The sequence below is a fragment of the Triplophysa dalaica genome, chromosome 24, assembly GCF_015846415.1.
Source record: "Triplophysa dalaica isolate WHDGS20190420 chromosome 24, ASM1584641v1, whole genome shotgun sequence".
NCBI lineage: Eukaryota > Metazoa > Chordata > Actinopteri > Cypriniformes > Nemacheilidae > Triplophysa > Triplophysa dalaica.
This window is the reverse complement of record NC_079565.1, coordinates 13,164,466-13,186,278: the sequence shown is the minus strand read 5'-3', so window position 1 is coordinate 13,186,278 and position 21,813 is coordinate 13,164,466.

The following is a 21,813-nucleotide window of genomic DNA, read 5'->3' as shown; positions in this document are numbered from 1 at the left end:
TAAATCAAAAAGTCAATGATGTCCCAGAATCAGTGTTGGGTAAGTTACTCTGTAAAAGTAATTAATTACTAGTTACTCATTACATATTCAATAGTGTAATTAGATTACTGTCCAAATTACTCTGTCCAAAAAGTGTTTAGTTACTCATTGCTAATTACTTTCTATATCCTACATCGACCTTGATTAGTTAAGTGATTAAATAATAGACATGAAACGGCTTATTTAATTCATTCAAATAAATAATATTATTAACTGACCAAAGTATTACAAATGTGAGGACAAATTTTAAAGTAAGACTTTGAATTTTTATGTCAATTACACTATTGCACACGCATATATTTCACAAAGTATTTAGTTTAAGTACATCAAAAGTAACTGTAATTAAATTACAGAAAACATATGAGTAATCCCTTACTTTACTTTTTCAAGGGAAAAGTAATTAAAATACAGTAACTAATTACTTAGTAACTAGTTACACCCAACACTGCCCAGAATTGAAAATTACTAAAATTCTTCCAAATATATTTATTTGTGTTCATCAGAACAAAGTCATTTATACAGGCTTGAACAACCTGAGGGTAAGTAAATGTGTTACTGATTACATATTTTTCAATTTTGGATGAACTATCCCATTAAGATGAATAGTTGTTACAATGCTTTTTTGAATCAAAGATTCAAAGATTTAAAGATTCATTATATTTCAGGTTTTGACTAGAAATTTCACATCCATAAGGCTGCAGTTGTCCAGCTAGTTTTTTTTTAAATATCTTAAAGAAAACAACTGTAAGTCTTCAACCTCAAAGGCTGTATCAGTCATGTTAAAGAGAATTCTGACTACAGTAAAGTATTAAAATTCCCAAAATCTGCATTTATTTCCATAATTAGATTGTCAGTGACTGCGTAACTAGTGTGTGTAACGATGCTGTTGACTAAATCAATGCAGACGTGAGGAGTCTCTGTCACCATTGACCTTTCTGCATACTGGGAGACCAAAGTGCCAATGGCATTTTAGGACTAAAGATCTCAGGAGAGAAGCGCTCATCTGTGAATGCCAAAATTTCTCACCTGTTGTTTGGAAGTGAAGAATATTTATTGTACGGCTTAGGTCAGTTATTAAATTAATTTATCCTGGTTTGCAAATTAAAGTTGATCAGAACTGTAGACTTGCAAGAAAATACAACCTTGTGTATAATGTTTAACTGCATTGTAGTACATAAAGTCAACATTAGCCATAGCTATTAGATTTGTTTTCTAATACAGAATACTGTATTACAGAAAAAATAGGAGACCAACTGTCCCCAGTCTGTTTCCACACATCCTCTGTTCATCTCAGAGGCGTTCAGTCAGACAGCAGGTTTACTGAGTGCCCTCAGGGTACGGCCATCTGCTATCAGTGCCAACCCCACCCGCTGAGGACTGGGCAGGTGCCATGCATACTCACACTTCAGCCCATGCACAACAACACTGCCCTCGATGGGCAACAATGAGACTCGATGAGTCTCCTGAAGAGTGGTCGATGTGGGTCGGGTCTGTGCCACTGTTTATTAAAGGGATAGTTGATACTATAAAACAAATGTTGTTTAAAATACTTAATATCATGTGTACAGGCTACACTGTTTTTATCAAAGTTGCACGACTTTATTCTTTGGAACACAAAAGTAGAATTTGTAAGAACACACTTAGTGCAGTTATCCACATAATGGAAGTAAATGGGTACTGGGAATGGGAAGCTTCAAAATTGCCCAAAAATGCCATAAAAGTCTTAATGACGTACTTAACGAAGCATGTTGTAGCAGACCTGAATTGTTTTTTTATTTTTCCTAGCTGTCAAGCTTCAAAATGGTTAAAAAGTTATACAAACTTGTATGTGTGCTATTGAGGTCATAAGTTGTTTTTATGTAAATGTAAATGTATGTGAGGAACAAAATACAATTAAGTTTTTTCTTCTTTATCTCATCAATCTTATTTGATCAGACTCCACTTTTGTATGTGCCATGCAATCAGCCATCTCACACATGTTTGTTCTCAAATACTTTGACCAATCATTACTAGCATCAAGACTGGTTTGATGCCAGGTTGTTTTTCTCTGCCTGAAAATCAAGCAAATTATTAAACACCTCAAATAATTTAGCGATGAGTGTTGGTTATTAGTGATCTTCTATTGGTAACCAATTTTGACTATAAAATGACAGTATCATGTGTTCCCCTTCTGTCGGTCTCTCGACGTTGTGTCGAACTGACAGATGGGTTTCGCCCTTGAGAACATATCAACTTCGACTAGCTTAGAAAAGGCCAATGAAATTGCCGAATGAAATTTGCATGCCGGACTCCGCCCCCGGATATCCTGGTATAAAAGGGAGACGGCCTGCTGCATTCATTCACCTTTTGTTCTTCGGAGTCTTCACACATGATCGACTTCGAGACTTCAAACTCTACACAGTATTATTGCTGGATTCTTACGACGTAATGCAGCGGATTGTCCCTACCTGCGGCGACTTCCCCTGGGCGTCTCAGCAGTTCCAGAAGTGTTTGAGTCTTTTCTCTAAAAGAGCAAACGTCCCGTTGTTCTCATGGGTGCGGTACACTGATCGAGGAGGGGGAGCAGACACGATGGCTGCCTAAAGTGTTGGGTTTCCAGCACGCTGGGGCAGCCGTTGTGGAGAAGTTCTGCCTGCACTGCGGGCGGTTTATGATTCAGACGTTGCGTCACGGGCGGTTGTGTTCCTGCTGTCCGCTTTGGCGGGCAGCGAGGGTGATATGAGGGTTACTTTGAGCTTTAACCGTTCGCATCTCGTCTCGTCTGACCGTTCCCCAAAAGACAGTCCCACTGTCTTGTTCCTCAACCACGTATCGGAAACGGTGCATGATGATGATGAGATGTCCCTTGCAGCATCGATGGGTGACTTACTTGCATCTGACTCTGACGATTCCTTGCAGCTCCCTCCTCTGGGGGACCAAGCTCAGGCAGAAGTGGATGTCGGAATGTGAGCCATGCTTTCCCGGGCCGCCGCGAACATTAGGTTGCAGTGCAATGCACCGCCTCTGCCAGTGCTCACGGCCGGATACATGGTTCCTCGTGGTTGAGCCCCCTTTTAACGGTGCGTGCACGTCAAACTAGTTCCATCACCCTTTCTTTCCTCGATGGTGGGGCAGCTAGAGGATACGTCGATGTCCCCCAGGTGTCCCCCAGGCTCGACCTAGACTCCCGTCCAAAGCGTAAAGGTTTTCGGCATCTCTGGTGTCGAGAGCTTACACTGCTGAGGGCCAAGCTGCGTTGAGAGAGCTACACAAGGGTTAGACCGACCGCAAACGATCCGTCTCGGCTACTCGATCCAATTCGCCAGACCTCCGCCCAAGTTTCGAGGCATCCTCTCAACCTCGATCAGAGGCAGGGATGCTCCCATACTACAAGCCGAGGTTGCCACCCTGCTGGCAAAGGCAATCGAGCCCGTCCCTCTAGCTGAGAAGTTCGTCCCCAAAAAAGACGGGGGGTTTGCGCCCCATTCTAGATATGTATACCCTGAACAAGCACCTGCACAAGCTGCCGTTCAGGATGCTCACGCAGAGGCGCATCCTGCCATCTATCAGATGTCAGGATTGGTTCATGACAATCGACCTGAAGGAGGATTACTTCATCCATTTCATTGTTTTGATTCTCCCTCGTCATCGCCCATTCCTACAGTTCGCTTTCGTGGATCAGAATATCAGAATCAGTTCACTTTCGGTCTGTCCCTGTCCCCGTGAGTCTTTACAAAGATTGTGGAAGCCGCCCTCACTCCCCTCAGCAAGAGAGGTGTGTGGGTACTAAACAATCTCAATGACTGGCATATCTTGGCACAATTTCGAGATCGGATATGTACACACAGGGACCTAGTGCTCCGGCACCTAGAACGATTGGGACTACAGGTCAACCAAGAAAAGACCAAGCTCTCCTCTGTGCAGAGCATCCTCTTTCTTGGTATGAAACTCAACTCTGTCACCATGACAGCGCGTCTGACTACAGAGCGCTCTACGTCAGTGTTGAACTGTCTGAAACCTTTTAGGCAGTCAGCGGTCCCCCTGAAACAATTGCAGAGGCTCCTGGGCAGATGGCATCCATGGTGGGGGTGATTACCCTCAGGTTGATGCACATTAGACCGGTCCAACACTGGCTAAGAGCCGAGTTCCCTGGAGAGCGTGGCACACAGGCAGCAGGCTTAGGGTCATTACGCCTCTCTGCCAACGCACCCTAACCCCTTGGTCTTCATTGACTTTGGGGCCCCCCTGCCTGCGCTGGTGTGTCAATTGCCTAGAGCTGTTTGCTCTACAATCTCCGGTGCAGGACAAGCACATGCTGGTCTGGTCGGTCAGCACAGCTGGAGTACCGTACAAACCATCAGGGTGGCATTCGCTCACAGCAGCTAACATGACTCACCCGACACCTCCTCCTGTGGAGTCACAAGGTGATCCGGTCACTGAGAGCCACATACATTCCAGGCGACCTCAACAGGACAGCTGGCGCGCTCTCTCGCCAGTCGACGCCTCGTGGAGAGTGGCGACTCCACCCCCACACAGTCCAGCTCATTTGGGTGCGGCTCGGTCAAGCTCAGGTAGACCTGTTCGCCTCCCTAAACACAAACCATTATCCGCAATGGTACTCTCTGTCCAAGGCCCCCCTCATAACGGATGCTGTAGTGCACAGCTGGCTGCAGGACATGCGGAAGTACTGGTCTAACCGGACTTGGTTCTCGGAGCTAATGCTTCTGACGACTACTCCCCTTCTGGCCGATTACCCTGACGAAGCACCTGCTTTCTCAGGGGAAGGGGAAGTTATGGCATCCCAAGAGGCCCCCCTTCGAGCCCCTCGGAGACACCGTTCTTCCTAACTTAACGATGAAGCCCATTCTCCTGATGGCGCTCGCTTCCATCAGGAGGGTAAGGTACCCACAAGAATTTTCTGTGTCCTCGGATTGCCTAGAATTCGAGTCCGGCAATTCTCACGGGCTACATGCCCAAAGTTCCCACCAGTCCCTTTCGGGACCAGGTGGTGAACTTGCAGCCGCTCCCCAGGAGGGGAAGACCCAACCCCATCTGTTTTGTGTCCAGTACATGCACTGCGCCTCTACTTGGACCACACTCAGAGCTTCAGGAGCTCAGATCAGCTCTTTGTCTGTTTTGGAGGTCAGCAAAAGGACGCCGTCACAACAGTATACCGATCTCAAGATCGCCCGTGCCCACTTTAAGTGAGAGCTCACTCCACTCAGGGTATAGCCTCCAGATATCCCCAGATCTGCGGGTTGGGCTACGACCAACTCCTTCGCGAGGTTTTACAATCTCTGCGTAGAACCGGTATCAGCCCACGTCTTGCATGGCAACATGTAGGACCGGCAGCTGGTAGGGCGTATGCCTGCAAAAGCACATTCCCCCCTTCCATAGGCGGGTCTGTGTGCTATTTAGCCTACCTTTTTCCCCCAACGAGTTGAAGAACAGGCATCCCATCCATCACTAAGCAAGCACCCCCTACGGGGGGGCTGGGCAGAGCAGCCCTGTCCCTTAGGCCGGGTACCTTCTGAGTTATCCACATATGGCTCTAACTGGACCCAGTGCTACCTGACGTTGTAACTCCCCCAGTCGGGCAGTTCCATCTGATGTATCCTCATGATTGGTGCCCCCCTTTATAACCCATGACCTTCCCTAGGTGTACCTCCACCTCCCGGTTAACTACTTCAGTCTGCATATTCTTCCCATGAACTCTCCCCTGATTGTGAGACCATGCCGGTGTCCCCACTAGAACTCCTCCCGTTAGTAGGAAGTGGTCTCTGTAGTGCGTTCCCCATTCGAGGAAGTGCACTTACCCAGTGGCCTTATGGCACCGCGAGGACTGAAGGTAGAGGCTTCCCAATTTTCAATAAGCTCTGGGACCCCCTACCTACCTATCCACTGGAAGATTACAATTTCACGAAAGCGCTCACGTCTGACACCCCCTGGACAGTCACCGCCGCTACGCCCTCGCTTCGCTAGAGATTGTGATACGGCACAGGGATGTGGCGTTTTCAATAGAAACACCATCTGTCTGTTCGACACAACATCGAGAGACCGACAGAAAGGGAACGTCTTGGTTACAGATGTAACGTCTTGGTTACGTATGTAACCTCAGTTCCCTGATGGAGGGAACGAGACGTTGTGTCGAGAACGACAGATGGTGTTCGCCCTTGAGAACCAATAAAGTCTGACTACTATAGAAAAGGCCAATGAAATTTGTCGAATGAAATTTAAATGCCGGTCTCCGCACCCGGATGTCCGGTATAAAAGGAAGCAGGCGTGCAGCATTCATTTACCTTTTGTTCTGAAGAGCCTGAGAGCCTCTCACGACTGCAGCAGAATACGATACGTGTTTGTGGCATAAGGGACACAACGCCTCGTTCCCTCCATCAGGGAACTGAGGTTACATACGTAACCAAGACGTTCCCTTTCTGTCGGTCTCTTGACGTTGTGTTGAGAAGGACAGATGGGGTTACCTATGGAAAATGCAACAACGTTGTATCGCGTCACAATCTCTAGTGAAGCGACGGTAACAGGCCTGGGCATGTCAGCTCGAAGCTTTCGCAAAACTGTAACCTTCCAGTGTGGTGGTCGGGGGCTTCCAGAGCTTTCTAGGAGAAAGATGGGTACAGCCCTGAACTGTAACCTTTCACGGATGGGGCCTTAGCTCTCTACTGGCGAGAGGCCGTCCGGCTCGGGTTTACACCGGGTAAGCGCAGCTCTTAATCAGCGATGCGCTGCAGAGGCCACCAGGAGAACGCAAGGAACGTGCAGACTGAGTACTTAACCGCGAGGTGAAGGTCAACCTGGGGAAGCCCCTTTGTAACCAAGAGTGGGAACCATTCACATGGGGATATATCAGACGGAACAGCCCACGGGGGGGTGTTACAGCGTCCGTTAGCACTAGGTCCGGTTAGAGCTATCTGTGATAGTTCGTATGGAGTTCTGGCCTAAGGGGGAAGGACGCTCTGCCCAGCCAACCCCCAGGGGATGCATGCATAGTGATGGATGGAATGCCTGTTCTTAACCACTGTTTGGATAAGAAGGAAGGTTGGTGAGATACCAGTTTCTTAGCCATGTGTTTGGGTAAGAAAAAAGGTAGATAGCTGTAGTGTTTTTTGGGGAAAACTATGAATTTGATCACAGTCAAATACGGATAATTAATGATGATTAAATATACCTATTTTATACACTTTTATCAGATTCAGCAGACCTAATAAATGTGGACAAACTAAATGCACTTGTCCAGTGATCAGCAGATCGTATATCAAATCTAAGAAATATTACTTTCCTGGCCTTGGTAACATAACACTCTTCACATTTCACAACTATCATCTGCATGAACCATCGAGGACAGTCTCCTTAGTTAAAAGGGGTTACAGCTTAAACGCACCTATTTAGGAAATGTTTGATATTTGCATTGGTTTCCTTTGAGTGTGCTTGGACAAGGTTTTGTGCCCGTGGAAAAGTGTTCTCAGAGTCCTGATGGTTTCAAAGCAAACGGGTGACTCCGTCTACTTCTTTCATAGAGCCGGGATTTGCTGACGAAGTTAGCCGAAGTAATTTTGCCGAAAAGAAAAACTGTCTCCGAAGAGAGAGAGGTCTCAGGAGGTGTTCTTGAACTGGAACACATGGAAGAGCCTTGATTGCTCCGTTCACGGATGTTTTAAGCCTGGGGGTTTCACGTCCCTCCAAAGTGGGCGATACAATGCGATGAGATGATTTTAGGCGGGACATCAAGTTTCTTTGTTTCGCTTATAAGCTCATTTGCATTTAGGATCACTTAGAAGTTTGGCACTGTACAACTCTTAGAATGACATAAAATGAGTATGGTATAAAACACATTACTGTGCTATACATCATCTTTCAAGGAATGAAGAGAGAAACATTTAGATATAAAACATGCCAGTATTATAAGTACATTGACCTGAAATTTGTACAAGAATGAAACTATAAACAGGATACAACTAAACACACATGCTTTTGAGGTTATAGGTGAGGCTGAATAACATGGGGACAAAGATACAATGTGGAGATATAGGTTTATACCCATTGAAACCATTCATTTGTAGTTTAGAAGAAAAAGACAGACAATATCAAGAGGAAATGAAAACATAGGCCATATTCCTTTTAGGCCAAATGGTCCATCGTTGGAGACGCACCCCATCCTACCTGTTGGGACTTCTTCTTTGTAATTATCCTGACAAAATGATAAATGCTTAAGAGAGGGCAGTTGGATCAGACTTGCTGGCGCCGGTTAGACCCCTACTGAGAGGTCATGGTGTTTTACGATGCCCCAAATGGTAACCTTTGATCAGCCAGATCCTACATAGCACACTGACACAACCTCTTGGAGGGTGGGAAGGTGCTTTCGCAGGCATTCGCCCCCCCGGAAGCCAGTCCTAAATGTCGCCACGCAGGACGTGGGCTGACACCGGGTTTACCCGAAGGTTGTTAACCCGTGCGAAGGTGTTTGGGTGAGGTGTGTTTCTGCCCGGTCCGCGGTCAGCTGTGCGCAAGGGCAATGTGGGCCTCGGACAGGGAGTACCAAAGCGGGCAATGGGTGGTGTCGTGAGAGGCAAACAGGTCTACCTGTGCCTGTATGAACAGCATCCAAATGAGCTGTACTGCGCGTGGGTGGAGTCACCACTCTCTGCAAGGCGTATACTGACGAGAGAGCGCGTCGGCTGTCTGGTTCAGTTCGCCTGGGATGTGTGTGGCCCGGGGTTGCGCATCAACTGCTGACTCCACAGGAGGAGGCGTCGGGCAAGTCGTGTTAGATGCCCTGAGTGTACGCCACCCTGGTGATTGATGTACGCTACAGGTGTCGTGCTGTCCAGGAGGACCAACACGTGCTGGCCCTGCACTAGAGTCCGTAGCCTTCTCAGCGCAAGCAGCACAGCCTACAACTCTAGGTATGCCAGCGCAAACGGGTCCCGTCCAGCGCCTCGCTACTGCGTGCCCGTTGCACACTGCACCCCACCCCTGCAGTAAGCCATCCGTCGTCACCACGTCGTGCCTCGTAACCTGCCCAAGGGGAACCCCCGCTCGGAGAAAAGTCATGGAAGACCAAGGGGTTAGAGTGCGTCGGCAGAAGAACGTCATCACCATGCGCCTGCTGCCGGTGTGCTACGCTGTCCTCGGAACTCGTCTCTGTAGCCAGGGTTGAAGCGGTCTCATGTGCATCAACCCGAGGGGTACTACCCCCGTTGAGGACGGCATGTGTCCAAGGAACCTATGACTTGTTTCAGGGGGACCGTTGGCTGCCAGAAGTGTTCCAGGCAGTTCAACACAGACTGGGCGCGTGCTGCGGAACAAAACCAATCCTGACACCTGATAGATATCTGGATGCGCCTCTGCGTGAGCATCCTGAACGGCAGCTTGTGAAGGTGCTTTGTTCAGGGTACGCAGACCTGTGGGGCGAGACCCACCGTCTTTCTTGGGAACGATGAAGTGCGGACTGAACATCTTGGTTTTGAGGGACGAACTCGATGCCTGTTTCGACAGAAGGGTGGTGACCTCTACCCAAAGTATGGAGGCCTCCCTGCCTCTGACAGAGGGAGAGATGATGCCCCGAAACTTGGGAGAGTCTCTGGCGAACTGGATCGAGTAACCAAGATGGACCGCCCTCTTAGCCACAGAGACAGTGTGGGCAGCGCTCGAGCTCCCAGGGACTGTGACAGGGGACCCCGCAAGTACACCCGGGGAGAACACCAGGTGCCAGGCCATGAAAAGGGTTCCGGCTTTGGTGACGAGGCAGGAGCCGTCCCGTACCGACCGATCAGAGCTGTGGCTGTGAAGGTCTGGCCCGATGTTGTTCTACCTGGGGTCTTACCATCAGTGTCCCTTCTCGCGAGAAGATTGCTGACGGGGTGGAGGTTTCCCCCTCAACCTCAGCTTCCGGGGTGCCGCCTGTGGGGGCACAGTAACGGGAGCCGATGTCGAAAGGGTCCTGGGCTGCCGGGAAGCAGACGTCACACGTGATCTCGGAGGCCTCTAGGCGGCCGAGTCGCAACGCGGAAAAATGTGGCTTATTGCCACGGTCTGCTTCTTCACCGTCAAAAACTGCTGAGCGCAGTCCTCTAAGGTGTTACCAACAACCCACCCTGCGAGATGGGTGCATCAAGTAAGCAGACTTTCTCTGTGTCACTCTTCTGCACAAGGTACAGCCGGGGGTGTCTCTCCTGGACCACTACCTTGGACATCGCCCAACCCATAGCCCGTGCCGCCACCTTGGTCGCCCGTAGAGCGCTGTCAGTGGCGGCACGGAGATCCTGCATTATACCCGGGTGTCCTTCCCATCTAGGTGCTCTCTCAACGCCTTGGCCTGGCGGACCTGCAGGATGGCCATGGCGTAGAGAGAGGAGACAGCCTGGCCCACGGCAGCGCAAGCTTTTGACACCAGTGATGCCGAAGTCTTACACGCTTTGGACGGTAGGTGTGGCCAATTCCCCCTGGTGGTAGCCGTCTACGGGGGGATCTCGACGTAGCCTTTGGCTGCCCCACCATCGAGGGAAGTAAGGGAGCCGGAGCTGGTTTGAATGGAGCGGGCCGTGAGTGGAGCTCTCCAAGTTTTACACAGCTCCTCATGCACCTCCGGGAAAAAAATGGCACCCGGGTGGAACCTCCGGAACCACGTTAGCACGGGTGACATCACTTCTGCTTCCTCTTGAGCTCGACCGCTGGGGGTGGAGCTTGGATTCGTCAGAGTCGGATGCCAATATCCCTCCAATGCTGCGAGCGACATCTCATCTACGTCACGCATCGTTTCCGAGTGCGTGCCTGAGGATCAGGACGGTATGCCACCGCCGGTTGGGGAACGTTCAGAAGAGCGAATCGGAGTGCGATCGGCCCGTGAGTACTTGGCTGGCGGGTTTATGTTCGCAGAGGTCCCCACATCACTAACGCTGCTAATACAGGTGGACTTCGGGGCCGTAGCCACCGATGTCACGGCCCGGGTAGCAGACGAAATGGTGGCTGGTTCCCGTAGGAAGACAGCCACCCATGACCGCAACTTCTGAATGACAATCTGCCCGCAGTGCGGGCAAAATGTGTCAACGAACGCTGCTTCAGCGTGCTGGACGCCCAGACACCTAATGCAGTGATCGTGTCCATCCCCCTCCTCGAAAAGGGCGCACCCAAGAGAACAGCGGGACATGCCACGCTGGAGAATGCTCAGTTCTGAATTTAAGGTTATCGTTAATAATTGTAACAAAGTTCGCTATAAAGGAAGAAAGGTCAACGTAAGAATTCTCTTTATTCGTAATCACTTCCGGGGTGCATCTGCCACCGTAACAAAAACAGCTTTAACAACTTTTCCAGTCATAGATTCTCTTTCATAATCCTGGGTATGAACTGCGTCCTGCGGTTTACTGGAACAATGAGACAAGACTGGCTGAGAGTAGAGTACTGTTCTGCACTCTTTGATGCAAAGTACATCAGTTGTTGTTGGAAGTGTTCCTGATTCTGGTTGATCTAAATAATGCAGCCTAAACCCTCTGAGGATTTATATTATAGAAGTGTAGTGTATGAGTTGGCACATCCATGGCCCTGTCCTCAGGGCTTATCCTCTAACAAAGTGCAACATATGCCAGTGCAGGTACCTGCTGCTAACAAAGAAAACAATGATTATCTGTTTAATTACAGATTGTTAAATCTTACAGGATGAAACTACATAGGTTGTTTATGATTGTAGTAAAACACTTCTGTCGTTATTAAAGACAACGTTTGATTTGTGCGGAACACATATTTTTTGCATGCATAAGTGACGATATTACTTCTCAAGCTGTCAGTACAGAGGTGAATCATCATTAGCAGCCCCCACCACTCACACCTCTGTCTGACGTACCCTTTTTGTAATAAGTGCACTGTAAGTTGCTTTGGATAAAAGCGTCTGCCAAATGACTAAATGTAAATGTAAATGTAAATGTTTTCAATTTATAGTCATTTTTTTCAGTTAGTCCACTCACATATTGCATGTGCTGAATGACTGCAATGTAAAATACAATTATTTTTGCTATTTAGTTCAAACAATTAACCTTTTTAATGTACAAGGTTATTGTAATACAAAATACCTATTTTATTAACATAATGTATAATATTCAGGCATATGTTTCTCTAGTCATGCCTAATGTATGTGGAGTAGGATCACTAGCTGGTTTATATATGCTCCAGTTTTCAGGATAACACAATTTCTTAACTGGTTATTGGATTACAAAATATCCCTGTAAACTAGAAAATCCATCTCATTTGAACACTACCACACATACACAGACACCGTTTATATTCTGAAGAGGGTTCTAAAGCTCTTTTATTGCCCGTTAATAATTGCCATAAAGCATTATTATCTTAATGCAGCCATTTTATTGGCTGGAGGGGACAGGGAATGGTTTACAGGCTCTCTCTGGAGCACTCTCAGCTCCAATATCCATCACTATCTGTCCATCATTCCCTCCCTCCTCTCATCCCTCTGAGTGACGAGTTCTAACCAGCTGGAAGTGGTTACAGTTTTATGGTCTGAATTCCCAAAAATGAGGCAGTGCATGATGGTGTCTATTCTGATCAGTCTGTGCTATAACGAAAATTGTATCTGTATCAGGGAAGTTATATTCATCCTTTAGTATTTATTTGATTTTCAGAATATTGTTGTGAGTAAAATATAAAATAATTAGTTTTGATGGAATTGCTTAGTGGCTCTATCAAAGGGACAGTTCACCCAAAAAAGACAATTCTTTCATCATTCATCCCCCCTCGTGTCATTCTAAACATGTGTGTCTTTCTGCAGAACACAAACACAAAAGAAGATATTTTGAAGATACAACATAGTCCCTATTGCCTTTCATTGTATGAACACAAAACCTTAGAGACGTTTCTCAAAATATCCTCCTTTGTGTTTTACAGAGGAGAGAGTCAAATACAGGTTTTGAACAACATGAGGGAAAAAAAATACTGACCAAATTTTTATTTGTTAACTTTCTTTAAAATTATTAAATGCAGTATTACACTTTAACATATGAATTGTACCGCTGGCATAAATTATGCCATTGTCTAGCTTATACTTATTGCTTTTTTTCAAGTGGATGGTCTAAAATTGTCACCTGTCAGATGATTAAATGGACGAAAAATCAAATGGACAATGTTTTGGACTCTTGAAGACACAAAAGTTTAAAAACAAGTTTTTGAAAACTATGATATAATGCATTTGCTCTTAGTAACATGTTCATACTTTGTCTATCATACGGAAGGTTTGGGAACTTTGGCCACTTTCTTTGGTGAAGGCCTTCCCAAGAGGCCATAAGATAGAGAAGTAAAGCAATCAATCATGTTTCGTTTTGTGCCTTTAATTGTTTATTGCCACATTTATTGCTAATTTATTACAAAATCCAGAAAGCGGCTCAATTACCGTCTTGTCACACTGATCACATGAATCACATAATTGACATATTTTCCCTTTAAAGCAGAGTTTTGCTTCACTGGATAATAAAGTCACTCGTTCAACCATCAAATATGGAATGTTTAGCCACTTACAATGTGCCTTGCACACACCTGTTGCACACCTGATTGCATCGCTGCCGCCGGCTAGTTTGTATCCTCTGACACTTGGTCCACCTCACATTTGTTCCTGGTCTAAATATTAGTGTATTTTACTATAGTTACCTATCATTGTCGTTTCCGAATTATTTATAACTTTATTTTCTAAATCTATATTAATTGAAGCGTAACGCCGCTAGCATATTAGCGTGTTAGCTTGCCTTCTGTTTACAGTGTGGAATATCATCTCCCCCTATTTGTCTTGTGTGCTAACTGTTTCTCTTTTTAAGCGTATATACTAAGACTCATCAAGCAACCTTGGTAAGTTAGGATTGCACTTCATACCCGGTGAGTTATGGCTTCTATTCCTATTGTTGTTACTTGCACCTCATGTCATATGTTTAGTTTAGCCTTCTCTGTCAGCGGCGAGGGTTTTACATGTGATAAATGCAGGGAAGAAGTTAGGCTGACGGAGAAGATCTTAGAATTAGAGTCTCGCATCCAATCTTTATTTGAGGATAGTAAGAGTGTAAGAACCGTAGAAAACACTTCGGATGCGAGCAATGTTAGCGCACACAGCTCGGTTCCGGTTGAAAATCCCCTGCAGCTGGGAAACTTTGTGACGGTGAGACGGCATAGTCGCAGGACAAAACATCACTCAACCGTTCCGATTAAAGTCTCGAACAGGTTTGCCCCGCTCAGTGACGCACCGACTGAGAAACCTGCTGAAAGTGCCCTAGTGATCGGTGATTCTATTGTCCGGAACGTTAACATAGAGACACCAGCCACCATAGTCAAATGTTTACCGGGAGCCAGAGCGCCTGACATCAAGTCAAATTTAAATGTGCTGGCTAAGGCTAATCGTAAATACAGTAAGATTGTTATTCATGTCGGCACAAATGACGTTAGACTCCGTCAATCGGAGATCACTAAAGATAATATTAAAGAGGTGTGTGAGCTCGCAAAAACGATGTCAGACACTGTAATATTCTCTGGCCCCCTTACTGCTTACCGTGGTGATGAGATTTATAGCAGATTATCATCATTAAATGGCTGGCTGTCTGAGTGGTGCCTGCAGAATAATATAGATTTTATAAATAACTGGAAGAGTTTTGAGGGCAGACCTGACCTGTTGAAACGAGATGGTCTCCATCGCTCCTGGGATGGGGTTTCCCTCCTCTCTAGAAATTTGGCACACAGTCTTAATAATGCTAAAGTCTGACTGCCTAGGGCCCAGGTCAGGAAGGAGACAGAATGGCTTAACCAACTGTCTGCTTGCCGTCTCGCGTTACAGAATACACAAAATATACAACATGTAATAATCCCTTCTTACAAACAACATAAAATAGAGACTGTGTCTGTCCCCCGGATTAGCAAACATAAGATATTGCGTAAACCTCTTGAAAGTAATTTAATAAACGTTAAACAAATCAAACATGAACAAAATACAGATAATCAGCTGTTACGACTCGGATTGCTTAATATTAGATCTCTCTCAAATAAAGCACTTTTTGTTAACGATTTGATAACCGATCATAAAATAGACATGCTTTGTTTGACAGAAACATGGCTAAAGCCAGATGATTTTATTACTCTAAATGAATCCGTTCCCCATGATTATTACTATAAACACGAGCCTCGTCTAAAAGGTAGAGGGGGAGGTGTCGCTGCACTTTACAAGAATTCTTTTATTACCTCTCAGAAGTCTAATTTTAAATACAATTCTTTTGAAGTCATGGTACTTCACGTATCGACACCTAATACTAAGGACAAAACATTTTTAAAATTTATTCTAGCTATTGTATATAGGCCTCCAGGGCACCACACAGATTTTATTAAAGATTTTGGTGGGTTCTTATCAGAACTAGTACTGGCCGCAGATAGAGTCCTTGTCGTCGGTGACTTTAATATCCATGTAGACAATGATACAGATGCCTTGGGACTGGCTTTCAAAGACACTCTTAACTCCATCGGCGTTAGTCAACATGTGTCAGGACCCACTCACCTTCGTAATCATACTTTAGATTTAATACTTTCTTATGGTATAAATGTGGACGATGTTAAAATCGTTCAGCAGAGTGAAGATATTTCGGATCATCATCTGATATTATGTTTGCTTCACTGGCCTACGGCTGCAAATCAAACTCCTTGTTACAAATATGGTAGAACGATCACTTCAACTACCAAAGATGCGTTTCTCGATAATCTGCCTGAATTGTCTAAAATATCTAGCATGAGTAATAACGTTGACGATTTTGACACTACTATTGAAAATTTTAACTCTACTTTCTCGGAAATATTAGACACAGTTGCTCCTCTGCGTTTAAAGAAAATTAAAAATAGCAGCCCAACACCGTGGTATAATGAACACACTCAGACTCTAAAAAAGGCATCCCGTAAAATGGAGCGCAACTTTAAGAAAACGAATTTAGAGGTATTTCGTATAGCATGGAAGGATAGTACTCGAAATTACAGGAATGCAATAAAAACGTCTAGATCCGCCTACTTTTCAACACTAATAGAGGAAAACCATCACAACCCTAGGTTCTTATTTAACACCGTGGCTAAATTAACAAAAAATAAGTTGTCATCGACGTCAGATTCTGATTATCAGCATAACAGTGATGAATTTATGAACTACTTCACGAGTAAAATCCAAGATATAAGAGAAAAAATTATAACAATGCAACCTGTAGTGAAATCCGCTGAACAAACTAACTACAGCACCCCTAAGGAGAAATTGCAATTATTTTCTACAGTAGATCACGATGAACTGTCTAAAATCATTAGATCATCTAAATCATCAACATGCATGCTAGACCCTATACCTACAAAACTACTGAAAGAAATGCTCCCAGAAATTATAGATCCTCTTCTTAGTATTATTAACTCATCTCTGACATTAGGACATGTGCCTAAAGCATTTAAGGTGGCTGTTAAAAGGCCTCTTTTAAAAAAACCCAAACTCGACCCTAAAGAACTAGGGAATTACAGGCCTATATCGAATTTACCTTTTATATCTAAAGTTCTGGAAAAAGTAGTTTCAACTCAATTATGCTCCTTCCTCCAAAGGAATGACATTAATGATGAATTCCAGTCTGGATTTCGAGCATGTCACAGTACAGAGACTGCTTTGATCAGAGTTACAAATGATCTGCTTTTAGCGTCTGACCGTGGCTGTATTTCGTTATTGGTGCTGCTAGACCTCAGTGCTGCATTTGACACCATTGACCACAGCATACTTCTACATAGACTCGAAAATTACGTTGGCATTAACGGAATAGCATTGAAATGGTTTAAGTCTTATTTATCCGACCGTTTTCAATTTGTAGCAATAAACAATGAGGTGTCCCGCAAATCACAAGTCCAGTACGGTGTACCACAGGGCTCAGTCTTGGGACCCCTGCTCTTCGCATTATACATGCTACCTCTAGGAGATATAATAAAGCGACACGGAATTAGCTTTCACTGTTATGCTGATGATACTCAACTTTATATTTCCTCGATGCCTCATGAAACCCAGCAGTTTCATCGAATAAAGGATTGCATAGTTGACTTAAAAATGTGGATGAGTAACAATTTTTTACTACTAAACTCGGACAAAACAGAAGTGTTACTTACTGGACCGAAAACTGCTATGCGTAACAACCAAGAATACTGCTTAACGATTGACGGATGCTCCATAAAATCCTCGTCATCAGCTAAGAATCTTGGCGTTGTATTCGACAGTACTCTCTCATTTGAAAGCCATGTCGCAAACACCTGTAAAATTGCATTTTTCCATCTTAAGAATATATCTAAATTACGTCATATACTGTCACTTTCAGATGCAGAGAAATTAATTCATGCATTCATGACATCAAGACTAGATTACTGTAATGCACTTCTAGGTGGTTGCCCTGCGGGCCTATTACAAAAACTGCAACTGGTTCAAAACGCGGCAGCTCGAGTTCTTACACGTACAAAAAAGTATGAGCATATAACCCCGGTTCTGTCAACCTTGCACTGGTTACCTATAAAGCATCGCATTAACTTTAAGATCTTGCTTATTACCTATAAAGCCCTACATGGTCTAGCGCCGCAGTATTTGAATGAACTTCTATTGTATTACAGACCTCCACGTACATTACGCTCTAAGGGGTCCTGTCAGTTGGTAATACCTAGAATTTCAAAATCAAGTGCAGGTGGTAGATCGTTTTCTTATCTAGCGCCTAAACTTTGGAATATTCTTCCCTGCACGGTCCGGGAGGCAGACACACTCTGTCAGTTTAAATCTAGACTAAAGACTCATCTTTTTAATCTTGCATACACTACACCTCCATAATATTAATCCTCAGAGGATTTAGGCTGCATTATCTAGATCAACCGGAACCAGGAACACATCCAACAACAAATGATGCACTTGTTGCATCAAAGAGTGCAGAACAGTACTCTACTCTCAGCCAGTCTTGTCTCTTTGTTCCAAGGTTACCGCAGGATGCAGTTCATGCCCAGACCTGATGGCAGAGCTGAGAATGGAAAGCGGTGACCTGACAAGTGCTAAGAGGATAGAGCTGGATAAAGGACGCGACAACTTTGTTTTTCCTACAACATTTCAAATGCTATTAGATTGTTAATGATAATCTTTAATCCTTAATTTTTATATTTTTACTAAGCCTTGTTGTGCAAGCACTGTTGAGCTTGTGCAGAGGCAGCAGCTTTTGCCAGAGGGGAACTGGAATCCCCTGGTTGGGCCTGGGTTCCCCTGAGGTTTTTTTTCTCGATGGGAGTTTTGGGTTCCTCACCACCGTTTGCATATTGTTTTGCACTATCTGCCTGGCCGGGGGGGCTGCTTTAGAATTCATACTTGTATTAAATGTGTCTCATGTACAGCTGCTTTGTAACAATGAAAATTGTAAAAAGCGCTATATAAATAAAGTTGAGTTGAGTTGAGTTGAGTTATCACCTTGAAGCATCCTGCCAAAGACGAGAACACTAACACGGTCATCTTTGATTGAATTGGTCACCGCTCAGCTCAGTAAACAGTAACTCCCGGCTTCTTTCATTTGATTCGCTACCTATCTTTATTTTACATTGAGGGCCGCTTTTTTTTTAAATGGATGCAGCACCAAATTGCTTTTAAGCAATTATTTCACAGATTTTATGGCCCTGCTGGAGAAACTGGATGTGTGGCTTGTAAATCTCATGGCGAATTGGTAGCTCTGAAGTACACAAACATTGAAACTGCACTTGGAATGCCTCACAGCGTCCAACATAATTTTTTTCCTTCTGTCACAGTCAATAGGAGCAGAGATGCAAATCTGTGACATCGTAAAAGACAAAAATAAATTGCAATCTGGAGAGTGCTTTCTGTGAGACTGATTTGTACAACCTAATCGCTAGACAACGAGACTAGTTGTTAACACATAACGCGTGTCCGAAATAGCCTACTTCCATACATTAACACCACAGCACTCTTGCCTGGCATCAGCCTAGCAACCCAACCAGAACATCATGACATCACAATGTAGCAACCATCTGTCAATCTCCCACAACACCACCACTAACATCCACTTAAAACAAATTAGCAACCAGATGACGCTGCCCTGGCAACACCCTCAAATGAAGCAGAAGACTTTACGTGGGCAAGAGCCACACACATTATCTTGAGAAAAAAAAATTCTAGTTATCTTTATTGTTATCATCAATGAGGATGTGTTTACCAAATTCCCTCGTAATTATCACTTCCATTCAAGGGGACGCCCTTCGAACCACAAGCGCTTGCTTTCTTTTTTTAAGCATTTGCTCAAAAATAACAAGCAGCTACTAGTGCGGTGGGTATATCCGGATCTGAGAAAACTGTGGGGGAGTCAGGTGGCTTCGGGTGCTGGGGTGTTAATTGCATGTGACTACCGGGTCTCCTATCACACACATGATATGATGAACAAAGAACTGTGGAGAGGATAAAAGAGGAGAGACTTTGCTGCTGGCCACGAGTAAGGGGAGGAGGGACGAGGCCTCCAGTAACTAAAGGGCCCGAGATCACTGTGCCTGACTTTAGTGTTTCATCATTAGTGGAGTTGGGGCAGGAAGATGATAGAGAATGGACACACGGGAGTTTTGGAATGTAAAGACCTCTGAGGGGATTCTGGCGGAGGCGAGAAGAAATGGAATTTAATATTGGAATGCAATGTAGTGGAAACTGTCCAGCTTGAAAAAGCACAGACAATACAAAAAAAATGTTTTATTTGTCATTTTTTTATGCATTTTTTATGTTTTACGGCTAAGCAATGTATACTGTATATTACATAGGTACATACAAATATACTGTATATATATAAATATAAAGCTTTTAAACCAGTTGTTCATTTAAAAGAAAGTTGGCTTGTGTTATGCCATACATTTATTTTATTATTTGTATATATATTTATTTAATGTAGTAACTATATTTTCTAGCTATTTTATGTAAAAAAAATCCTCCCTAATGTTTATTTATGAACATCTTTCATGAATTCTAAATCCGAGCCTTTAAAGGTGACCAAAACCGTGCTCTTAGAAACATTGAATCCATACTTATGATCCTACCCACAGAAAACCGTGAATTATGGGGGAAGGGAGATCCATTATTCAGAGGTGGGGGTGCAAAAAGCAAACAGATTTTTTTAAAGATATTTTTTTCACTTGGTTGCTGAAATAAAGTGGGCTCTTGCGCTGTAATAACATTTTTCCCTCCACAGTAGAACAGAGCGCCGTGCTTGAGTCACTATGTAATTATCTCTTTGGCGACTGCTAGCCGTGATTGCTAGCGTGATTGCTAGCCCGAAACCATGCAAGGGCAGGTGTGTGCGTCTACAACATTATTTCAAGCTCCGCAAACCTCTCGCAAATCAAGACCAGCATTTCATTAACATCAAATTGTCACTGATGGATTCGTAGCTTGATGAGAAATCCGGTTGCGGTGCCTTGCGTTCTCCGTAGAGACCTACTATCCTCTCAGACAACAATTGCTTTCTAAAAAGTATTTGCAGTTTGTCGTGCCACTTGTTGTAATACATACTTAATGTTTCTCAATAGATGTGATTTATTAAAATATATATTTTCGAATTGAAATTCCCACGACAAAACAATGTACGGATAAAGCTGTGCCATATGGAGGACCAGGAGAGTCATGTGTACAGTAATAAAGCATTTAATTGTTTAATAACTAATTCTTCAATAAAAATAGACATTAATCCATTTATTTTGAATTTCATTTTTTAATTCAAATATAAATAGGCGAATTGACAAAGTAATTTATTATTTACTGTTTTAATGGGCAATAAAAAGCGTGATTGTAAAAATAATTATTAAATGAAATATTAATCCTTCAATAAATACTTCAATTTAAAAAGGGACTTTTAAAAATCAACATAAAACACGAAATAAATACACCATTTTAAAGCGCATTAATGAATTCCTTTATAAATAGTGGAATTTCAAAATCTATTTCAAAATGCGATTTAAAAAGAGGAATAAATAATTGGATTTACAAATTAAACTAGAAATAAAAGTTTTAATCCGTCATTTAGCTTTTCCTTTTAGCCTCATTATTTACCATTTCCGTGACACTCTGGGGCCTTGCATGCTAAAACGTGGTAAAACAATGCAAATTAGCTACGGAGAGAGACATGTTACAAGCTCTCTGATTGGCTAGTTCATTTTACGTCATGTTCAGAGGTGTGTCAGATGAGCAATGGAGAAGAGAGTATAGTCTGTTGTTCACTACTCGTGTAACCAGCGCGTTATCAGCGCCTGCTTATTCTCTAACACAAATCATAGAAAATGAAACTTATTGTTAAAACAGGTTAGAACATTCATACTGCCGTGAAAGCAGCAGTGCTGTGGTCATTTTGGGCCGAGTCTGTTTATGATGCGATGCTTATGTAACGGGTTAAGACATAATACCTTAAATGCAGGCATTTACTATATATTCACTAAAATCCTCCTTTCAATTAATTTGATTGTATTCAGTTTTTTTTGTGAAATTTGCAAGATCTTTTGTTTAAACGATTTTGGGGACTTTTATTTTGACACTCTGTGGTGATTTGACGTTATTTTGGCGCTCCTCTTCAGTTCATAATTTGAGAGTTTGGGAGAGGAGGTGAAAAAGGTTTGTCTCGTGCCTGATTTGAATTCTGATTATTTCCAGACCACATGGCAAATAAACCTCATTGAGATCTCCAGACCTGTTGGTTGTCCAGTCTTCTTTTTAAAACACAACGCAGAGTTATCAGTCGTGACAGC